This window comes from Sceloporus undulatus, unplaced genomic scaffold, assembly GCF_019175285.1.
Source record: "Sceloporus undulatus isolate JIND9_A2432 ecotype Alabama unplaced genomic scaffold, SceUnd_v1.1 scaffold_14, whole genome shotgun sequence".
Classification (NCBI taxonomy): Eukaryota; Metazoa; Chordata; class Lepidosauria; order Squamata; family Phrynosomatidae; genus Sceloporus; species Sceloporus undulatus.
In genome coordinates this window covers 3,256,867-3,281,506 of record NW_024802936.1, presented here as the reverse complement: position 1 = coordinate 3,281,506, position 24,640 = coordinate 3,256,867, and the positions used below count along the sequence as shown (strand labels likewise).

General features: G+C 39.7%; 1 protein-coding gene across 2 annotated transcripts in view; it reads left to right on the top strand.

Moving 5' to 3' along the window:
* Positions 1-24,640, top strand: part of LOC121917300 (band 4.1-like protein 3) — a 196,673-nt gene that overhangs the window by 27,742 nt on the left and 144,291 nt on the right. The window contains exon 2 of one of the 2 annotated variants that reach the window (XM_042443128.1): positions 17,528-17,655. The gene's annotated coding sequence lies outside the window, so the exon portion shown is untranslated. Of the gene's footprint in view, positions 1-17,527; positions 17,656-24,640 lie in introns of those variants that run through there. The other variant, XM_042443127.1, reaches the window with a different exon arrangement.

Genomic DNA, 24,640 nt, shown 5'->3' with positions numbered 1-24,640 from the left:
GCTCAATAACCCACACATACCTGCCACAAACTAATGTTAGGCTGTTAGCTTTTTAATATGTTACGTATAAAATTGTGCCGATGCTCTTACATAACTAATTTCGTTTTTGCTTTCTTTTTATATATGCTTTTTTCGTCTCATCTACTACTACATTGTGGACATCCTACAACGGATTGGTGGTGATGGTTATCATGGATATATTGGTAAGTTTTGAAATTGTGGTGGATTGAGGATGTATCTCACTCAAGACATGAACAAAATGTTTGACTCCTTTTTATTTGTAATCAAGAGGAAAGTTTATGAAATGTGTACCTATAAATAAAAATAGTTTATTATTGTATCTGACTCCATATTACTTAGGTGCCTTTTTCTTTTCATCAGACTTGCTTGTATTGGTCAGTAATGCTAGTCCATGAAGGGAGATTTTTGCTAGTATGGAGACCAGAGACACAAATTATATGTATATTTTGCTTCTATCTAAATGTACATTTTGGCAGACTTGCAGTCTAATTTGTATTGCTTTAAATGTTGTGCATTCTGAATTTTTTTCAAATATGCACCTCATCCATGTTCTTGTCCAATGCTTAATAATACATTTTAATGATCAGAAACACTGATCCAGCAAGTGCTTCTCATACTCATGAAAAGCTTCCAATTCTGGCTAAACACATTATCTCTGGCACCTAAACTTAAATCCCAATAAAGCCCAATGACATGTTAAATGCCAAGCGTTATATATATATATTCACTTCCAGTTCAGTGTTTTATATTTAGTATTGAATAATGTTTATGAATAGAAATATTTTGTCCCATGTCTCCATGTATGCAGTACAGAGATGGTCAAATGCACTTGATTCTGATTTATTTGGGCCCAGAGGTTCAGATGTTGTTGTTTAAGTTTTTCCAGTAACATCAAAATAGCTGGGAAATGTGAATAGATATTTGTGTGCTGGTGCTTTGATTTTCTGTGCAGTTTTCTAAATCAACATATATATTGCAATAGAATAGAACAGATAGATGACTGTATTGTTTAGATTTAGATAACTGCCTGGCTGACATGGTACCACAAGCAAACAAAAAATGCTCTGTATGCTATTTAGAAAACACAAGGGCATGTATGTATATGTTCTCACATGTCTAATTAATCCTTTCATACCCTAGTTCTTGTATTTGAAGAGCTGCTTTTCTTAGGGCTATACTATGAAATCCTTGATCTGGAGTTTAATGATACTTAACATTTTTGTATGACCTTTCATGCTCGTTCAACATATGTTAGGTCACTTTACAGTATGAACCCAACCTATTGAAATCAATGGTAGATTCACAGTTGACTACAAGGAGATGTCATTTGTACCTTTAGAGTTCTCCCTGAGCTCTCAATGAGATTCTTGTTATTTTTCTGATGTGTGGCTAGAAATACAGTTTTAAGTGGCTTTCCTGCATGACTGATGCCAGGTAATTTCATAACTGAGTAGCAAAGAGCTCTGCTAGTGAACTGCTTCAGATTCTCCGTTGAAGCAAAGAAGCCTGATCAGCTTGATAGAATAATGGCTCTTGAGCTTAGAAATGTACATGTTCCATATTACTTCACTGGATGTGCTCCAACACTACTTATTAAATCAGAGAGAAATTTCAGTGCGAAAAACCCAACTGCTCTATGTGTCTCTGTGTGTGCATGCGCACTAACACACTCGTGTACACCTGTTAAAGCAGAATGAGGTCATCTTGGAAAATAATAGTGATTTTTTTCTCCCTGAAATAATAGAAATGCATGTCATGTATAGAGTAAAACAACAGAACCAACAACAAGAAGAATTATGGTAGAGGAATTCCAGACCTGGATGACAAGCTCAGTAGCTGGAGTATGTTCTGTGTCTGATAACAGTCGAGTTCATTAGTTGAGCTGAAAGAGGTTAACCATAATAAACACATGCATTCAATGGAAATGTGATAAGAGCAGTTATGCAACAGAAATGTGACTTGCTGCAATATCATCTAAAGCCACCTGGAAATCTTAATTTATTTGACTGCTCTATTCCAGGTCCTGCATGATAAAAGCCAGCCTGGAGCATCCTTGTCTTTAACCTGAGCTCTGTCTTTTTTACTATGATAGGGATTATCATCTCTAGCTGTGTTTTTTCTTCATATATTTGAAAAACAAAAAAAGTGAGTGAAACATTAGATAGATTAAGAAACTGGTTTCTGGTCTAGTTTTCTCTTTCTTATTACACTGAGTCATGAGAATCTGAGTCATCATATTCAAGTACATTCTCATGGTAAGCTGGTTTCCTTCTAGTAGCAATTAAATCAGTGCAACAGGCTGTGTATTAAAACCTAAAATGGAAAAAAACCCTGAGGAATCAGTAGCATTTTCAAGTTACTTCAACCATTTGGACTTTATCACACAGTGAAAAAAAGATGGGAGCGTAGCACTATACGCCTGTCAATATCAGGCAATAACATGAAGTTTTTCACACAATGTTGCCATTATTGTGAGATTATCCTGTGAATAAAGAAGCATAATCGTGCTGTGATTAAATAAAAAATGGTGTGATTATTATTCTTTATTCATAGGATAATAATGCTATAATGGCAACGTCACATGACGTCGTGTGAAAATCTTCACGTTATTGCCTGATATTGACGGGAGCATAGTGCTATGCCCCCCTCTTTTTTTGCCATGTGATAAAGTGTTTTGTCAGTAGAAATAATGACTGTATCATTTTGGTGTCCTGGTGAAATATAGCCCAAGAAGTTTATACAAATAAGATTTCTAGTACATGTTATTGAGTGCAAGACCTTTTGCAGATGAAACAGAATTCATACTCTTTTTAAGACTTTCTCAGTTTTAGTAAAACAATACAATTGCACACTAGTCTTTGGAACCAGTAATGACCTGCACAATGTACAAATATATAAAGGATACATGGGTGTAATTCACACTTCAGTTTTTAAGACTGTGCTGTAACTATACATATCAATGTGTATATTGTAAAAAATGTGCAAATATGTAACCATCATGAATACATGGTGAAATCATTCTGAATTGATGACAGGAGCAATACTGCAGCTACTTCTCTCAGTGTCCAATGCATAATGTCCTATTCTGTTTATATCCCCAGACCTTCTCCCACTACTTCCAGCTATCCAAGAATAGCAAAATATTAGAAAAGACCCAGTATGCCTTTTGAAAGCCAATAGGACAGCTTCTCTAGTTAGTTCTGGGGGCTGGGGGTTGTTCATGTGCCCCACAGGCTTCATTTTGCCCATCGCTGCGCTAAAGTCAGCCCAACATTAATTTGATCATCTATCTAGGTCTTCTAAGAAGAGGCATCTTTCCGTCTTTTCAGTTTAAAATTGAAAACACAGACATTTAAACTAGCATTATCTGTTATATCTAAAAGGAAACATTTGCAAAGAACTTTCTGAAATGGATGGATGGACAGGTAGATAGATATATAGCACTATATCTAGATCATCTGGCCACAGGTGTCTAAGCTATCTTTAGCCTTACTATTGATAGTGTATGACCTTGGACCTTTTTTTCCTTCTGTCTGATCAGAGGCACATTGGTGAACATGTTGTGACTTGTTTTAGGATTCATCTAGAACTCTGTAAAATGTTGTGCTAGTTTATTCACCACTGTGTAGCCAACTTTTGACCTCATGAAGAAATGTAGTATAGAGATGTGATGTGCTGGTATTACAACTCAGCCACAATTCTGTTCCATATTTTTATTTATCTATTTCTTTATTTGGTTTATATCCCACCCTTCCAGAGATATTCCTGGGCAGCTACTATATACATGAGGATGGCATATATAGTACTGTATTATTGGGTATTTTCAACTGAATAACATTAACTATTCATCAAGTGTAACATACATTTTTGTATGTAAGAGTGCTGGGTGAGAATCTTGAATTTGTGAACAAAAGTCAGATTAATTTTTAAAAAAAGAAAGTGATATCTGTGATGACTGAAACATAATTTTACTGATTGTTCTGATTCTATTTTTTTTTTAAATTCAGGTTTGTAAAGATTTTGTAACCTGTGGAGGACTATTGACCACTGATAATGAGTAATTTTTCTACTATGAAAATAGATAGATTTTAGGTTTTTACCACCTACTCTTCTCCCCCCCCCCCCCACCAACTTTACATGAGATGAACAGATCAGGAGTAACTAACAATTTTAAGAAACATTTGTTGGGATCACTTTGACCCTGACACCACATACAGGTCCTACTCCTAAATTTAGTGGGAAAATATGGTTTTAGTTTTATGGCTTTTGCTGCTATGTATTTCTACCTCTGTTGTGATCACTGGGATAACTGAAAAGTGCAGTCACCCCTGAAAGATCTAAAAATAAAAATTTAAATTTTCCACTAAAATTAAGGAGAATTAACCTCCTTAAATTGTGATATAGCAATTCCTACCTAAAACATGGAGTTGTAAGATGCTGACATAAAAATTTAACTCCCCCCCCCACTCAAATTGCCAGGTATGATATAGACGGTAGAGGCATGGCCTTTATATGAAATATAATATTTGTTCAATATATTGTATATACTCGACTATAAGACAAAAAAATTATGCCCCAAAATTGTCCCTAAAATTCTTGGTTGACTTATATACAAGTCAATACAGTGGTAATACTTAGATGGTCCTGAAAGAAGCACCATCAAATGTGCCTCAACAATGATTTCTGAAAGAGCTGTCCATGCAGGAGTGCACATCAGATTCGGATGTTAAAAGGGTTTAACATCCCAAAGGATTTAACATCCCAATCCAATGTTAAAAAACGTTCTGTTCACCAAACAACCATTTAATTGCATTTTCTTCCCTTCCCAACCTGATGTTAAAACCTCCTCCTCCAGCACTAAGGAGAGGTGGTATTAGCTGGTTGGGAGAGGCCCAGAGAAGAAAAATAGGGAGGGAAGTGGTGTTTCCTCCTTTACATCCTTTGTTACATGCCCCTAAATTTTACCCTTGACTTAGTCACTGGTCATATCAGTACAGTATCCATGTTTTTGACCCTAAAACCTTCCCTCAACTTATACATGAGATCGACTTGAACACGAGTGTATATGGAAGGTTTTACTTTTTAAGTACATGTTCACACAAAATAAATACAGTAGCTGCAGTTGAGATAGTCTGCAGTGTTAATAGAGAATTGTCCAATCCAAGTTTTTGGGATGAGTTGTGCATGTTGTAGCTATATGCTGTAAGACACCAGGAGTGGTATGGTTGCCTGTATCATGGATGGTTGCATCTAGCAGTGGTGGATTGCCTGAATGGTTCCAGGAACAAATGAATAACTTAGAGAGAGAGAGAGAGAGAGAGAGAGAGAGATATTTCCCCATATGAACCTTCCTGAGCTTTAAGATCTGCAAGGGAGGCACTTCTCATTGGAGTATATCACACAGAGCTTTTTGGAGATTTTCCAGCTCAGTTCCGATTTGACTGCACTTCCAATGATGCGCATTCATATTGTAAAGTGAATGTGTTATCAGATGCCATTCCTTTCTATAGGAGCTCCTTGCGAGGTGCTTCCGCAGTGATTCCAAAGTGACTCCTCATTTTGGTAAAACCAGAAAAAAAGTGACTTCACAGAATTCGCTTCCAGGCTCACTTCGATTGCACTGCGAATTGGTCTGGTGTGGAAAACCACTCCGATGTCACCCCCCTTGGTCCACTGTGTCCTGCTCCGTCATCCCCCTCCTCCTGCTTCATGCCATCTCCTCCTCTCTGCCAACCAGCCAATCCCATCATCCGCTACGTCCTCCTAGACCCCAATCTGCTCCCCTCCTTCACCCTGCCGCCTATCCCATCATCCCCTGCCTTCTCCTAGACCCCGATCTGCTCCCTTCTTTCACCCTGCCACCTATCCCATCATCCCCTGCCTTCTCCTAAACCCCGATCTCCTCCCCTCCTTCAGCCTGCCAACAATCCCATCATCCCCTGCCTTCTCCTAGACCCCGATCTGCTCCCCTCTTTCACCCTGCCACCTATCCCATCATCCCCTGCCTTCTCCTAGACCCCGATCTGCTCCATTCAGCCTGCTACCAATCCCATCATCCCCTGCCTTCTCGTAGACCCCAATCTGCTCCCCTCCTTCAGCCTGCCACCAATCCCATCATCCCCTGCTTTCTCCTAGACCCCGATGAAGGATGACAGCTAAGGAGGAGGCAGAGAAGGAGGGTAGCGTCCATAGCCCCACTGAGCATGTGCAAGGGTGCCGATTCGAATCGTTGAACCCTCAAAGTATGCTCTGGTGTGGTAATACAATGTGCACTCACTCTGCTTTTCTTGAATCCGCATCATGTGACTTGCTTGGAATTGAAGTGACTTCACTTCCCCCTCAATTCGGAAGAGCAATAGAAAGGCAACCAGGTGTGGTAAAACATCACGTTTTAACCTTAATTCGCATTGCTAGACAGGAGTGACTCTGGATCTGGTATGAAAAAACATCACGCTTTGCATTGCTAGAACAGGAGTGACTGTGGATCTGAGCTGCAAACCCCCCTCCCCCCACGTGTGATAAGGTCCATTGTCCCACCACCTTTACCTGGTGGTGCAGTGGTTAAATGTCTGTACTGCAGCCACTCACTCACAAACCATAAGTTTGCAAGTTCACTACCGGCGAAAGGGCTCAAGCCCAACTCAGGCTTGCATTCTTCTGAGGTGGCTAAAATCGGTACCCAGATTGTTGGGGGCAATTAGCTTACACTTTGTAAACCGTTTAGGGAGTGCTTAAGTGCACTGATAAGTGGTATAGAAATGTACAGTACTTGCTATTGCTTTCGGGCCCAAACAGACAGGCCAAAATAAAGCTGCTTTGGGTCACTTTGGAGGCATGCTGTTTAAATGACACATCTTAAGTGGCCAGAAGCTGTGCCAAAGCTGCGCTCCAGTCCTTAGGACTGGAGTATGGCTTTGGCGTGGCTTCCGGCCACTTAGGATGCATGCATCATTTAAACAGCACACTTCCAAAGTGACCCGAAGCAGCTTTATGTTGGCCTGTCTATTTGGGCCCATTCACAGGCATGATTGATGGGAATGTGGGAGAAGCTCCCACACTTTGGAACTCCTTCCCTAGGGAAGCTAGGGTGGTTCCCTCTTCCTTGTCCTTTCCACAGCAGGTTAAGTCCTTTTCTAGTGAGCCTTTGAAAAAGTGATTTTTTTAAACAAAGGGATTTTATAGTGCTGTATGGGTTTATCTTTGTGGAATTTTAATTGTTTTATTTCTGTTGTTATTTAATATTGTTTTAATTTTGTGCATGTTTTAACTATATGTGTTTTTATTATTTTTATGCCTTTTTTTGCAACAAGCTGCCATGAGTCTCTGTCTGGGAGAAAGTGGAAGATAAATAAAATGATGGGTGGATAGATGGAAGTGGTCCTTGTCAGCTTGATGGAGGCAGTAGTGCAAGTGCTTCCTCGTGGAAAGCTTCCTTTAACCTGAGTAGTGGCAACAATAATTGTCCAGCCACAAATATCTCCTTTTTGTAGAAGGTGTTTGAATGGGTGAGTGCAGTTCAACTTCTATTTCTCTTGAAAGAAATGGTATATCTATGCAGGAACTACATCAGCTCAACCATAGGCCTGGTTTTAAGACAAAAAACAACGGTGGCTTTAACTGCCCTGGCTCAGTGCTAGGGAATCCTGAGAAATGTAGATTATTGTGGCACCAGAACTCTCTGACAGAGAAGGCTCGATGTCGCACAAAACTACAGTTCTCAGAATTCCTTAGCGTTGATCCACGGCAGTTAAAGCGGGCTCAAACTGGATTATTTCTGCAGTATGTTTTTGACCTGTGTTTGCCATTTTGCTGTTTTATTTATTTATTTATTAATACCCCACCCTTCAGCCCTAAAGGCTATCAGAGCGGCTTACAATTATTATTTTTAATTAGACGGTTCCCTGCCCTCAGGCTTACAATCTAAAAGACATGACACTGCTACAGGAGAGGAGGATGGAGTGAGACTTTACTGAGTCTCCTTTTCTTCATGACAGCTTATGACAACTGTAGCCCACTGGAACAGCTCTGTGAGTTGGGATAATGTTGATGGCACAGTATCGGGAGTAATTCTGCTCTTACTTGCAGGATCAAGGGTTGCATTTGGGGAAACCTCTGTGCAGCTACTTGGTGTTTATGCTATAACATGCTGCAAGCTTTAATTTTTTTTATTTTTTATTTTTTATTTTTATTTTTTTTTTTTTTTTTGCTTTTTAATATATGTGAAATGTCTAGAAGAGTATTCTGGAGTGAAATGACAGTAGCATGCTGATTGCACCCAGCTTTTAATCTTCTTGTCACCTGAATCAAGCCCTAGAAGTACTGAATCAGTGCATGAATTTGGTGAGGAGATTAATGAGGCCCAATAAACTAATGTTTAATCCAGGGCAAGACTCTGATCCTGTGTAGCTGCTTGTGTAGTTGAAAGTGTTGTATTTAACCAACTGGAGCTGCATTTCCACTGAAATAATACACATGGAGCCTAGCAATGCTCTCTGGTCCAGTTGTTTCTCAGGAAACTCAGCCGTTTCTGTAGCATGGTGTTATCCGTGGTGGCAATGGTTATCCATCAACTGATAATATCCCTTCTAGATGGCTGCAGTACATTATACTCCCCTTTAAAATGTTTTGGAAGTTTCAGATAGTGCTGAATGCAGTGTGCAGAGTTTTGAAATGCTTTGCTTGCACAGATCATATCTCACTAATCTTTAAAAAAAAAAAAACCATAAGGCAGCTTCACTAATTGCCTGTTGATTCTGGTTTCAATTCAGAGTACTGATGTTTACCCGTAAATTTCTAAATTTAAATTGGTTGGAAATGCAAATAGGCAGAACCTGTTCTCATTGTACACACTAACATTAGGGTGTCTCACTCCATTTGCTTCTTGAAATCTAGTAAATTTAGATGTTAGAATAGAACACATTCTGTGTTAATTCCTATCTCTTTTTCTGATTTGCAGTGTTTTAATAATTACTTTGGAAAAACAACTCTCTCCCTCCCTCTCTCTTTCTCACTCTCATATGAACTAAATTTGTAATGCTTACTTTTTTGACCAGTATCTGGCCACACAATCAGTGGCAGAGCTTCAGAAAAAAGTATACCAGCCACAGATGCTGGCGAAACATTAGGAAGAAACTCTTCTAGAACATGGCCACATAGCCCGAAAAACCCACAAAAAACTATAAAGATTTTTGTTTCAGAATTTTTCAGGAAATAGAACTTATATATTGGGGCAGAGCAGATGGGCAGAAACAAGCGGCTTGATCCTAGATTTTCTGAAAGTGGATTGAAACCCTACACCACCCGCTCCCTAGGCAGGCCGAACACCCACAGACTGTCTGCACCACATGGCATCAAGCCATGTTACACAGTTACTTTTCTTTCATTACCTCCCCACCATGCATGCAGACCATCACACAAACACCACCACCTGTGACCCATTTACCACCCTCTTCCTGCCCAAATGCCATTTCATTGGACACCTGCCTGTACGACCAGCCATACAGTCATACATGTGCATTGGTGTGCCCAGTGATACATTACAAAATGCAATCATTGAGAGCCCCCCCCCATACATGCCCCCTTCATCTCCCTTCACCCCATGCCCCCTGTTGCATTGTGTGGATTGTGTATGTTGCAATTACTGTATATCTTCTTGCTTTGCTGCAGTCCTATACTGGTGCTGGGTGTTTATATGCTGGTGCGATGATACATATTTTCTACCTTGAGTTGAAGTATCCCAACTTCTTTTTGCTCTGATTTTTAGCCCCAAAGCATGGCTTTTTTCACTTTCCACCTGTTCTTGTCTTGTGTGCCATCTAAACAGTCTGCCTTCAAAGCAGTTAGAGGCCATTTTCTTTGGCCAGTACAGATTACCGCATTGTGAACAATTAACACCCCAAATGGTGCAGAGGTTTAGAAATTGGACTAAGACATCAAGATATAAATGTTCAAATACCCACTCTGCATGGAAACCGCACTAGGCAAGTCATGCTGTCACAGTCTTAGAGGAGGGCAATGGCAAGCCTCCTCTGAATAAATCTTATCAAGAAAGGAGGTCACCATAAGTAGGAATCGATGAAGGCACATAGTGAAAATGAATACACCAGGTGTCTTGCCTCCTTTTAATACATATTCCGATTTGTTTGCCCGAGAATTGCTTTTCAGGTGTATTTTCCATGTTTGTTAATTTGATGCAGTAGACAAATCACATTCAAGGAGTTTTTCAAATCCTGTTATATCATCATTTATAATTTCATATTCCTCTTTATCATTCCATTGTTTCCTCTTGTATCTCCTTTTTGTGTTTAAACCATGGTTGCTCATTTTGAGTTGCTAGAGGGATAATAGTGCTGATGAATGAGTAGTTTGTCACGTAAAGACTTCGCTTTAAAGGGAATGAAGCACAGAAAATTACAGTGGCAAAGGTTTCTAAATTATACTTGCACAGGAAGATGTTCATGATAAGGAAGTAGTTAAATGGGGCTGTTTGGAAAGAAACTGCAAGCTATAGCTCACACTTCATGTGTCAGCAGAATGAGGAAACAATTGATTCATAAGGTCAGTGGAGCATTGTAGGTGCTAAGAAAAAAGCCCGACAACCTTAAACGATAATGTAAAGAATGTTTTGTACAAACCTGCCCTTTCTCCTGAAACTAAAGGCCTTCACTTCTTTTAGCAATGGGAACTGGACTGTTCTTAGGTCCTTGTGTTCTATGATAAGGGGTAAACCCCATCTTTCAGGCAACTGAACCTTATTGTGGAAAACAGAACCATGATGGGGAAGTGGATTTCAGAGTGTAACAGAAGCAGTATTTTCAGCTCCAAAGGTGATGCTGCATGGAGCTGAGAGGTTGCAGGTGAAGAAAGATTTCAACCCCCATGCCCCCAAATTTGTTTGCCTAAAGGAATCAGAACACTGTGGCACACATTACCATGTGGCTTGTTTTCTTTCCTTATTCATTCACCTAATTGCAGAACTAACACTATGTTTTATCAGATGGGAGGTTAGTGAATATTTTCCCTTTTGTCCTGACAGCATCTCTGCCCCCATTTGTTTATGTAGTACTTTGCTTTTACCCTGACAACGATGAAGAAAGGGTTTGCATCAAAACTGCCTCTGCTCCCATTTTTTCAAAATTTGTTTGTGTCGGTGATGATAACATAAACCTATGATAGTAAAAGTGCAAAGCAGTGACAAACAGAGGGATAATTGTGACCAAGCACTGGAGATGTTTGGCTTGTCTGAGGTAATTAACTGCCCTTCTGCACTAGAAATCTTCTTTTTTCACCTGTTATATCCAATTCCTTATATTCTCTCTTTCCTGTGTTCTCTTTGGGTGCTTGCTAGTTAGGGACACTTACTAGATATCAGGAAAACATAACAATAGCCATAGCGAGTACATTTCTTTTCTGCTTGTCAGTGAACTAGCATTCCCCAGGTGGTTTACAGTGTGCAAGCCAATTGCCCCCCAACAAGCTGGGTACTCATTTTACTGACCTAAAAAAGGATGGAGGGCTGAGTGGATCCTGGAGCCCTGCCTGTGATCGAACTCACAATTTTGTGGCTGTGCCTTACTGGCATTTAACCACTGTGCCACCAGCTCTCCTGCTGTGGCTATTCAGTGTTGTTGTTGTTGGTGGTGGTGGTGGTAGGGTAGATAAACTAAGTAGAAACATGAAGCACTTGCTTAGCATGCCTACTTTCTTTTTGCAGACAAATTAAGACTTTTCTTTTTTTTGACAGCACTGGTAATTGATTATATTAGGCCTGTCTCACCAAATAATGTGTTGAATCTTGCTGATTGTTGTGCTGGTCTGTGTGTGCATTTTAATGGTATATGTTTTGATTTGGCTTTAATTTTCTGATTCTTTAATCTTATCTTAACTATTGTATCTTGTGGATTCTTAACTATATTGTTGTTGTTGTTTTAATTTGGCTTGAGTCGATTTCAGTCCTCAACTAGGAAAAGGTGGGATAGAAGTAATCATAATAGTAGTAGTCGTAGTAATAATAATTATAGTGGTGGCAGCAGCACTATTGCTAAGAGCAGTTGCCTGTGCTGGAAGGGCTCTCTATTCCTGTCTCACCAGTGGGACACAGTGAACTTTGTTGGGAAATGAGAGGGAGTCTTCTCATTTGGGCATCTCACACATGGAATGTCCTCCCTTTGGAGATTGAGGCTGATGTTGGCTTCGCTCTTGTGCCAAGTTAAAATACAATCGTTCAATTGAAGTCTTTGGAATATAAAGGTCTTGTCCATACCTGTATGGATACATCGTTTTAAATTGTTTAAACAGCTCTATGTGTTTTAAGACTATTTAAATTGTTAAATTAGTTCTCACCACTTTAAACTGTTTGAAATTGATTTTATCTGTATGCTGGCATAAGCTCTCACTTGCATTATTTAGGACTCTAACATGATGTGAGGGAATCACAGCTGAAGCAAAATATTAGAACTATGTAAATCCTCTTGTATTTGCAGCCTACATATTAGCCCACCTTGTATATATTGTTGTGCAGTCCAAGGTACTTTGTGTTTGTCTGAAATCATTTGGAGGTAACTTAAGGGTATAGTTTGCTAAAACACCTTCCTTGAAACACAGGTGGTTTGTTTCAAATTCATGCCTGTTGTATTAGGTATAATCCACTAACTACTGTTTTGCTGTTTCCCTGTGTCCCAGAAAATGCAGCAAATGAAAACTGTTTTTGTTCATCTTTTAAAACAATAATTAAATTTGATACCTCTTTCTCTTCTTAGAGAATTTTGTTTCTGGAGACATATATTTATGTTCTGAGATGACTGCATATTAGTTCTTCTATTACAACTGGTGCTTCAAGAAAAGTACTAACCATGTGGTGCACACAGGATCTGATCATTTGTTTCATCTGTTTTAAATTGGTCAGTAAAAAAAGGAAAATGGCCTGTCAGTTGGTTGTATTACTGTGGACTGAAGTTATGGGGTCACATTCCTCCATTTCTACCCTTTCAGTCCTCTCCATGGAAAACTCTGGCTACAGTGCTTTATCCAGTTACTAAGAGTAAGTCCACTGAACCTGGGCCTGGTTCTAATTGCTAGTCCCAACTTGCCCCATGCCTATGGACAGGAGATCCCAGCTACAGTATGGAGAAGCAGTTATGGATGAGTCAAGCCAGTCTGGTTCACACAGAGGTAAGCAAGGGAGTTTACTGAGGTTGAAGGAGGGTACAGGAACAAGTTCTCATTCATTCTGGAAGCCGGTACGAGAAGCCAGCAGTCACGATAGCCAAAGCCAAAAGGGAAGGACAGAGAGTCCATAGATCTAGAATCTAAACAAGCAGTGAGCACCAAGCCAAGGAGAACATTTGTAAACAACATAAACTCATAGCAGCTATTGTGGAATTTATAGCATTCCTGTTCTTGAGTGGCCAGACACTTGACTGATCAGCACTTCTTATTTAAGAAGTATTGGCTACTTCTCCCCTTATTCCTTATCTTGATGGTGTTTTAGAAATGATGGGTAATGGCATCCCTGTGGTTGGTGTCACCCGGTGCGTGTGGGGAAGCAGGGAGGCAGCAGGGAAGGTGGTGGTGGAAGGCTCTGCTGCCCCTCCCGTCCTTCCAATGCCTTGCTTGCCTGCTGCCTGGCCAGCCTGCCACCATCTTGCAAGACTGCTGCTGGGAGAACAGGTATGCTTCAGCCTCCAGATGGGCATTTGGGGTCTGGTTCAGTTGCTCAGGAGAGCAGCTATGCCTGACCCTAGACGAAAGACACTTCCCACCAGCACCACCCAGTGCTTGCAAGGGTGGTACTGTGGCCTCTGGAAGGCATTTGGGGGGTCTTGTGTGGCTGCTGGGCAAGTGAGAAAGGGACATGACACTCTTTCCCACTCACTCAGTAGCCATGCCAGCCCCTCCTGAGTGTACATTCCCTCTGGAGTGTAATCCGGTGCAGTGTGCACCCTCCTAGTGAAGACAATGATGATGGGGTTGTCTCTAAAGTGTTGCTTAACTCTGGTGAGGATTGCCTCTGCTGAAGTTCCTCATCAGCTGCTTGTTGCCACTAGCTGCTACAAAAGCCCTACAGAGGCCACAGTTGTCCCCATCTTCAAAAGGGGGGGGGGGGGGAGAGGATCCCAACAATTATAGCCAGATAGTCTGACATTAGTATCAGGAAAGATTCTAGAGCAGATCATTAAATAGAGAGTCTGTGAATATCTAGAAGGCAATGGCATAATCACAAAAAGTCAACATGGGTTTCAGAGAAAAAAGTCATGCCAGAAAAATCTGATTTCTCTCTCTTTTTTAAATGAAATTACCAGCTTGGTAGATGAAGGGAATGTTATGGATATAGCATATCTTGATTTCAGTAAGGCCTTCGACAAGGTCCCCCATCACATTCCTACAAACAGGCTGGTAAAATGTGAGTTAGATAAAGTAACTGATAAATAGATTTGTAATTGGCTGAGCAGCCGAACCCAAAGGGTGTTCAACAATGGCTCCTTTTCATTCTGGAGAGAAGTGACCAGTGGGGTACCACAGGGTTCTGTCCTGGGCCCAGTGCTATTCAACATCTTATGAATGACTTGGATGAAAGAATTGGGGGCATACTTATCAAATTTGCAGATGACACCAAATTAGGAGGAGGAGCTAATACTCCAGAGGACAGGATCAAAATTCAAAATGACCTGAATAGACTTAAAAGTTGGGCCAAAGGTAACAAAATGAAATTCAACATGAAGAAAGGCAAAGTACTGCACTTAGGGTGGAAAAATGAAAAGCACAGATATAGGATGGGGGACACCTGGCTCAACGAGACTATGTGTAAAAGGGATCTAGGAGTCCAAGTAGACCACAAGTTGAACATGAGTCAACAGTATGATGAGGCAGCTAAAAAGACTAGTGTGATTTGCAGCTGCACCAATAGAAGTATAGTCCCTAGATCAAGGGAAGTAATAATGCCACTCTATTCTGCTTTGGTCAGGACCCACCTAGAAAACTGTGTCCAGTTCAAGGCACCACAATTCAAAAAGGAAGTTGAGAAACTGGAGCATGTCCAAAGGAGGGCAACTAAAACGTGAAGGGTCTGGAAACCATGCCCTATGAGGAACGATTTAGGAAGGTGGTTATGTTTAGCTTAGAGAAGAAATGGTTAAGGGGTGATATCATAGCCCTCTTTATTTGGGGGGTGTGACATTGAGGAGGGAGCATGCTGGTTTTCTGCTGCTCCAGAGAACAGGACCATTGTAACAGTGGATACAAGCTACAGAAAAAGAGATTCCACCTCAATATTAGGAGTAACTTCCTGATGGTAAGGGCTGTTCAATAGTAGAACACACTCCCTTGGAGTGTAGTGGAGTCTCCTTCCTTAGAGGTCTTTAAACAGAAGCTGGATGGCCATCTCTCTTTGATTGCGATTTCCTGCATGGCAGGGGGTTGGACTGGATGGACCTTGCGGTCTCTTCCAACTCCTTGATTCTATTATTCTATGCTCAGCTTTGGGGGAGTTAGGAAGTGTTGGCTACTTTGCCACTTATTCCTCACCTTGATGATATTCCAGAAATAATGGGCAGTGGCATTCCTGTGGTAAATGTCACCCGGTGCCAGTGGTTTGGAGCCAGCGGTTTTTCTGTATCTGATTCAGCTGCATTGGATTTCTTTGGTTCCTGTGCAATGACTTACAATCTTACTAGCTAGGTCCAGCAAGTAAACCCATTGAACAAATTAGAACTTAAGTACATGTTACCTTAGCACACTCTCAGTGATTCAAAGGATCTACTCTAGTTGGGACTAACAGTTGTATTTAGGCCAGAGAGATCTGCATAAATGCAAAATAGGACTGGACTGTAGATGCTTTTTCCCTGACTTGATGTTTTTTTCTGGAAGTAGGCGATACTAGTTAACTACATCCAGGTTTATCTTAATCTTGATTGCACTAGATGCACAGACCTTTTACAGAAACTGTCACAGAGGTCAGTGGCTTTTCAGTTCAAAGGTTGGTGTAATTTGCAGTGGTAGTACATCTGTCAGCAGAAGTAGAACTTGAATTGTTTATTGAATCCTTGACTGGCTTTCAATGACTTTATCATCCTCCTCAATTGACAAATGGGCTAATAAATTATATCATCCCATCAAAAATGACTGAGAAATGAGTAAGGGTTATCTGCTACTGCTTTCTATTTGTACTTTGCATGCTGCAGATCGGGATAGAGGCCATCTGCTTTGGAAATACATTTACTTGATAACTGAGTTTATATCCAGTAGCAGGAAGTGATAGCCCTGTTTGGGACTAAATAATAGACTTTTAATTTTCTCTGTATTGCATGAATAATTATTTTGCTATAGTGGCATATTAAGAAAACTCCTACAGCAGCCATTAACCACTTGTCTAGCAAGCCCAGGTAATCTACCTGCAAATAGATCCAAACAGTTAGGACTGCAGACTTTCTTCATGCAAATGACCTTTATTCCCCCAAAGTGTAGGAAGCCCCCGGTTATCTGACAAGGCAGGTACTGCAGAACTTATTTATGGTATTTCTACCCCGCCCTTCAGCCCTAAAGTCTATCAGAATGGCTTACAATTATTATTTTTATTTTCAGCCAAGAATTGGTTGAAAAATGGAACTCAGGTTGTTTTAGCCTGCAAAGACATTTTGGCTACTAAAAATATAAATAACATACTATATATAACTTGAATGCAGGCAAAAGCTAAATGAACACACTGTACAAATTAACTATACTAACACACTGTATTTCTATATTACATGGATCGGACTAGTTGGCCCTGAGTTTTATTTCCTGCAAGGGTTGGAGTAAGTGACCTTCAGATTCCTTTCCCTCAGGGCCCAGATTAGATAACCCTTGGGCTTTTCACCACATGGGTCAGACTAGATGACCCTTGAATTCATTTACCACAGAGGTCAGATTTGAAGATGTTCAGATTCTTTTCCTGCAGTGGTGGGAGGGAAGAGAAAAGCCTTGCTCTTGTTGTGCAGGAAACAGGCCTCACCCCTTCCTATGTGGGTCTGGGGCCTAAATCATGACATGCTTCTACACAAAGGCAAAGCAAGGCAAAAGAAGCCTCCCAGCTTGCTCCAAGCCTTTTTCCTGCCTTCTCAACCCTCCCTCCCTCCTGCCTGTTTGCTTCATTCTCTCCTTCTCATGCCTTTCCCTTCTTTCTCCTGGTGCAGTACCCTTTTGCAGAGCCATACAGCTGACCAGGGAGACACCAGAGGGCTGGAGGAGAAAGCGGGGAATAGGATGCTGGATGAGCAGTCTATAGGAAGAAAAACTGACAAAAGTCTGGACAAATATTTATTACAGGGAGAGACCAGCATAAGAACAACAAAATACAGCATACAAATACTATATATAATAACAAAACTCGTAAAATAAGTAAATATATGTATAAATATTGCTTAAATACCAATACACATAATTATCTGTCAGAGGAAGTTCAACTAGAAGTTCATTGACTAATCCTGCTTTTTCAACTTGTGTATTACACAGACAACTTCCATAATTCAAGGAAGGGTCTGCTCTTTCTGTAGGCAACTGACAAAAGAGTGGACCCCTCGTCAAATTAACACAACTTGTCCGTCATTCGAAACTGTTGAAGGAGAGAGGAGTCGGATACTGAGGCGCTGAAAGGTGGTGGTTCGTGCCTGTATAAATTAGTATTTTACATTTAATAAATGCAGAACATGCTAGATCATATTTTCTTTTGAAGTCCAATTAGGAAATGTTTGGGAGGAAATACAGTCAGCCCTTCTTATAGACTGAGCTTTTATACATGGATTCAAGCATCCACGGTTTGAAAATGTGCCAAAAAAGTATAAATTTCAAATATCAAACCTTGATTTTCCATTTTTTATAAGGGACACCATTTGCTATGTCATTATATTTAATGGCATTTGAGCATCCACAGATTTTGTTATACGCAGGGGATCTTGGAACCAAACCCCAGCGTATAACAGTGGTCCACTGTACTTTGAAATGCTGATCGGTATTCTGAAATTTCTGCTGGCATACCTGCCTGTGATAGTGATGGGACTGAAACCAACTGGCCTCAAAAGGAAATAGGAGACAGAAAAAATTGTTACAGACAGAAGAGTTTAAAAGATTTTAAAGCATTCATAAATGTTAAATTTGTGGTCTTTATGACACAAAATCAGACAGCAATGAACATGTCTCTAAGATAATTATTTTTAAAAAATTGTAGCTAGGGGACTCAGAGCTAGGTGACTAAGCCCTTTCTGGATTTCTGAGGACCTCTTGTTGCTGAAGTTTTCAATAACTAATTTGTATGTTTTTTTAAAAAAAAATACAAGATAAGTTTGTGAACAATATAGGTTGTAAGAACTAAAGTCACATTGCAGATGTTATTGTCTTCAGTTTTGGGAGACTGGCTCCATCTAGTGTTTCAGTAATAGAATTTTACCCAGCTAAAAAAATCTAAAGAACTTGCATTTCAAGCTAAAGATTACCCTTAGAAAATTATCTTGATACCAGGTTGCTAAGGCTGAGGTTAAAATAAGATAAAGTGTTAGATTATTTGTGAAATGAGCACATGATTAAATATCAGTTGATTCTATCATGTAATGCAGTCTGATTAGCTTTATGTGCAAAGCCTAATCAGACCTTGCTGTGTTATTGTTCTTTCTACTTGACTCCAGTAATAAACAAATTGTTCTGGTCTTAGGTAGTCCAGAATGCTTGTATGTTATGCTTTATGTGGATGATGTTAAAGACTTGACACATAATTGGATATCAGAATCTAATGGCACTCTTTATTTGCATAGGTCGAATTACCCTTATCCAAAATGTTTGGGACCAAAAGTGCTTTGTGTTTTGTTTTTTGTTTGTTTGTTTGTTTTGTTTTTTTTTTTGGATTTTGGAATTCCTGTATTTTCAAATATGTACATAATGAGATATTGTGGAGATGAAACATAACTTTAGACACAAAATTTATTTATATGCACCATATAAATCTAACCTGAGGGTAGTTTTATACAATATTTTTAATAATTTTGTCCATGAAACAAAGTTTGTGTACATCAGAAAGTAAAGGTGTCACCACTTCAGCCAGCCATGAAAAAAGTTTTGATTTTAGAGTACAGTATTTTGCATTTCAAAATTCCAGATAAAGGAGATTCATCCTGTAGTAGAAGACAAGAATAATGAAAGAATAGGACATTGCATACCCTTGTCGCAAAGCAGAATAAAAATATCATGTAGAGCAATCAAAAGTGGGGCAGGGTGGCTATGAAGTAGCAAAATGTTTACAACTTCTAGAGTGCTGTCAATTTACACTAGCCAAAGTCGTCATCATCTGGGGGCATGTCGACATGGGCCATTTAAACTGGTTTCCTCCCATTTGCACTGTCCATATGACTCAGGGCCAAAGCCCCAATTTGAGTTCAGGCTGTCTTCATGACATGAGGCCAGTTATGCAGTGAATTTGGGCCATACCTACCTTAAACCGGTTTAAAATAATGTTCCTTTTGCTCTGGGTTTTTCAGAAAAACCTGGAGCACTCTGAAGTGATGTCAGATGGCTGTCTACAGATGCATCCCACTATGCTGTGCAGAAGTGCCACCAGTGGCATGAGTCTCTCTCTCTGAGGTCACAAAGAGATGCCCAGCATTGTGATGTTGAGCTCTTGATTTTCAACAGCAGAGGGATTGACCCATGCTTTTGGTAGTGGGCAGCACAATGGGACCTGTGTGTAGACAACCTCTTGGCAGTGCTTTGGAGTGCCCAGGTAATGGGGGGGGGGATTCAGAGCCAGAAAACTCTGGAAGCAGCCCAGAATATTTTGGCTAGCGTAGATGACATTTTTACCTTTTTTTGGTCACTAGTAGTTCTAGGATGGTTTAGTGGTTTGAGTATTGGATTAGAAGACTGGGAGACTAGGGTTCGAATCCCCACTCAACCATGGAGACCTTGGGCAAGTCCTACTCTTTTAGCTGTGACAAACTCCCTCTGAAGAAAAGGGATTCCTTTTTGCAATTTTTTTACAGGGTAGACATCAAAAGATAATATTAACATGTTGTGAGAATTAATATTTTGTGTTTGAATTCATAATTATAATTAATTCAGAGTAAATCCTCCCCTGTGGCTTCTTAGTTGGAAGAATGAGCTATTATGCCATATTAACTGATGAGAACAAAGCAAGAAGTCATATTTTAAACTTTATGTATTTGTGAAGTCGAAGACTTTATGATTATGTTTATGCTATAGGTTTGCAGAGAGTAGATCTGTGTCATTTTGATGTTGTTGGAGAAGTCTTCTAGGGAAACTTGTGTATATGTGGGATTTTTATATGGTAATAATTTTTTTTAAAGAAAGCTGTCCAAGAATACACTGTGATTTTACTGTAGGGTTGTCATAAATCAGAAATGTCTTGAAAGTACACAACAGGACATTCTTCTTTTTATTTATGTTTTCCACTGTCATGAAAATAGAGGGAAGCAGCTGCTAATTTTAATTAAGATTTCTGTTCTGCAGTATACTGTCTGCTTATTCATCCTATTTAAATCATGGGATTGCTTCTGTGAAAGTGAGTCCTGTAACTGCTGTATGAATACTTCTGTATGAAAACCAAAACTCCTCTGCCCTGGAGCCTCCTTTTGTACTGAGAGAGTGCACTGTGCGCTTTCATAGAACTCTCATAGCTGAACATTTCACTAGGAATCAGATTTTCTTCTTCTTGTCTTGTAACATTTGTGTGATGCATAGTTACAAACTCTGTAAGAGTAAGAAAGATCCATGATTTATTCAGAATGATGTGCTACTGTACTAGGTTTCTCAGATTCTTAATTAAAACAGGTAATAATAATTGGTGGGACATTTTTTTATTGATTAAAATGTTTTGCAGATTGGAATAGACAAGGAATGTTAGGTTTAAAAAAAAACAAAAACCAGAGGTAAACCTTCAGTATTTAGCATTGATTACCTGTATTAGTCTTGTTCTGGAGCTCTCAGTCATGTTGAAGTATTTCATACTATAGCAAGCAATTCACATTTTGATACTAGTAATCTTTCTTCAGAGTCTCAAGTGACATATTTTTTAGAGGGAAGATATATTCATGTCTTCATAAAAGTGCAGTTGGATATATATTTATTTATTGGCACAAAGTATTAAAGGATTGACAGTCTAACTCTGAAATATTGATTTTATGAAGGAAATCTTTATTTGTTTACTATGATTAATGTCTTTGTACGTTTGAATATTATTTTAATGTTATTACTAAAAATATATCCTGCTCAGTTAAAAGAAGTAGAAGTGATTACTGTATTTAGTTTTCATCATTAGCTTGTATGCTTTCCTTGCTTTTGAAGACTGCATTTTAAAACTACTGCTTTGTTGATATAGAAAAGGCATATTACTACCTACTGTTGCTATGATTACAGTTACTGGTCATTATTAACATCCTGTCTTAAGTATGCCTTCTGCTACACGTCTTTCTAGATATGGATACATCTACAAAATGCTTATTGTGAACCACCTGCTATATAAGAATTTATTATTTCAGCCGTAGCTAAAATGTCCTGTGTACTGTGTTCTAGATAGACTATATAGAATAGATGTGAAGAGCCTGTGGCTTTCCAGATACCGGTGAGCTATATACTCACATCATTCCTTACCATTGTGGAGACTTGTGGGGGAATTTGGTTCCACCAACATCTGGAGGTCCACAGGTTTACCATTTCTGATACAGTAGTATCGGTAAACCTTTTGGAAAAGCCATCCTAGGATCTGAATGATTTTAATGGAATTATACTATTATGAGAGGATTTTGTGTTTGTCTGAAATGGAACATGTAGCTTTATCTTACCATGGTCCCTGGATTAGGAAAGAGGATGTCGTATACAAGGGTCTGTTAAAATACACTCTTCATTTCAACACAAACATGAAATGATACATTATTTAGATCAGGAGCAACAGAAGTAGGTCAGGATGTACTATTAGATCTCAAAGTGATTAGCTGTACATTAGCAAGGGTTTCCAACTCTTTTATCCCCCTTCTAAATTACAATAATGAAATCAGGAAAGGTTTGAGAAATAGGAATAGATTTATGTACACTCCCAAGGTAAAACTTTATCGTCTGAATGCTCACCAGAGGTCCCCACAATAACCATCCCATTTTCATCCCTGTGCCTACTCAACTTCTTCCTCTTTTTTGCTGTCCCATCCCTCTCCAGCAAATTCTTGAATAGGTTACTGCTAGAATACAGTAGTTTGATGGGGATCTTGATTTCTGCTTTTTTTCCTCCACTTGTTTGCCTCAGGCCCTCCTTGGCTTGACATCACCTCCTGGAAATATAGTGCAGATGCTGATGTCTTGTGTGAAGATTTCACTCCCACTGTGGGCCCCCAGTTATTCCACCTTTGCCACCTGTTGCTCCAGGGGCTGAGAACAACCTTGGAGCCACAAAGTCAATGTTAGACATGGTCTAACTTGCTTAATCCTTTGTTTCAAAGTCAGGCTCTTTGTTGGAGCCTCATGATCCCATTGAGTTCCAGGGCTACCCAGACTGGCGTCTTATGCAGTGATGACGCCTACTGCCTCTATATCTGTTCTCTTCTTAGCCTTGAGTGTCATTACTAGTAGTAAGAATTGTTCATAATTGTTCATAACAATTCATAAGAATGGTTACAGCAACACTGGTACTTGTGCCAAAAGTAAAAACCAGACAAGACCTGGGATGTACAGATTACAAAATGTAAGCTCCAAACCCCCAATGATCCCTCATTTAAAACAAGGTTAAACGTGTTGAGTCTAATCTGCACTGCAGAGGTAATTCAGTTTGATGCTGCTTTAACTGCCTTGGCTTAGTGCTATGGAATTTGAGGATTTGTTGTTTGTTGTGGCACCAGAGATCTCAGACAGAGAATGCTAAAGGCAGTTAAAGCAGTGTCAAACTGAATTATTTCTGCAGTGCAGATTAGACCTAAGAAACAAAATAGAAGAAAGGCAAGGCTTGCATGCTTATTTACTATTAGTATCTCAATTTCACTGTCTACCAGGTGTTACTGACTGAAGTATTGAACCATCCGTGATCTGGACTCAATGCAAGAACCTAGGAATCAATGAAGTATCATCAAATAATGTGGCATGTGCCAAGCAGTAACACTTTTTTGTAATTGTGCTATTGCGCTCCTATCTATGGCAATTTCATTCAGTTGTTCTGTCAATCTGTTTGGAATTTCTGTAAGAATAAGTTATTATTGTTGTTGCTGTTGGTTGGTTGATTGGTTGTTTGGGGTTTTTTATGGCCATGAGATTCTCAGTCTGGGATCCTGCAGATATTTGGAACTTCTGGGAGCTGAGATCCCAAATGCTTAGAGGGCCAAATTTTGAAAACCATTGGCCTGGGACATCTTCCTTTGCCCCTGCCCTGGCAAATTGCCTGTAGGAGGGAGGGTTCTCTGATTCCCTGAGCCTTTAAAAGACTGGCATCCCCCATGTACAGCTGCCCATATATATGCACTGCATGTGCACTGGAGTATAAAAAGATTGCCAACTCCTGTGTGTACCTTCAGACTTATATAGCCCTTAAAAGGCATGCTTTTCCAAAAGTGTGATGCCCAGCAAGAAAGGTAGCTGCCATTTGTTTCTTGAACCCCTGATATTGTGCTCATCTCTGTACTACTTCTCACCACCACCACTGCTATAGCATTACTTTTCCTCTTCTCCCAGTGTTGCCTTGAAGATAAACCTAAGCCAAATGACTTTTGAAGCACGAAAATGTGTGTTTCTGTGTGCCAGCGGCAGACTGTGGTGAAGCCTCCACTCCAGCTAGGGCGTCTTGCAATATCCTCGTTCCTGTTGGCTGGCCTTCCTCCCATTTTATCAAAGTTCATGGGGCTCACCATAAGTCAGCAGGTGACTTGAAGGCACTTGTGCATGCATACACACAAACACATACCCTCTTTATCTGTAGGTGGAAAGTAAAATTGGAAATTTGCCATCACAAAAGTTAGAAGGTTTATCAGCAACAATGGTTTGCAGGGAGAGGGGACCCAGATTAATGATGCACATTTTTGTTTATCTAGTTGTATAAATCTCAGGAAGTGAGTAACAAATTTGAATAAACAGACAACAACAAACAATTAGATTTTCCCCCTCATTTCATGTCTTTAACTAGTGTGTGTATATGTGTGTTGTGACAATATACTGCAGCAGCAAATTAATAGATCCTGAGGTGATTAACCTCTTGCAGTCTCCTGACAACATCTGCACATCTCTTCAAGACCAGAATAATGACAAATAAATGCCAAGGCAGATTATCTTCATCGTGGTATACACAGCCTGTGTGCTCTTTTTTTCTTCTAAGGAGGTAAAACAGAAACAGCAACAATAACAAGGGGAGAACTTGTTGGGATTGTGGGTTGCTTTGTTAAAACAAAGCAGTTTATCTCAGAATTTGTTATTGTTCACACTTAACATAATCCTGGCTTGTTTGGTCACCTTTAATATAATCTTGGGCTTGGATGACACACAAATATATCCCTTCTTGGTTTGTTTACCTCCTCTCATTAAGAGATGAGTAACTGTGCTGCATGTAGTAGCATGCTAAACATTTTGTGGTTTATGAAGCCAGGATTCCTGGCTTAAATTGTTGCATGAATAT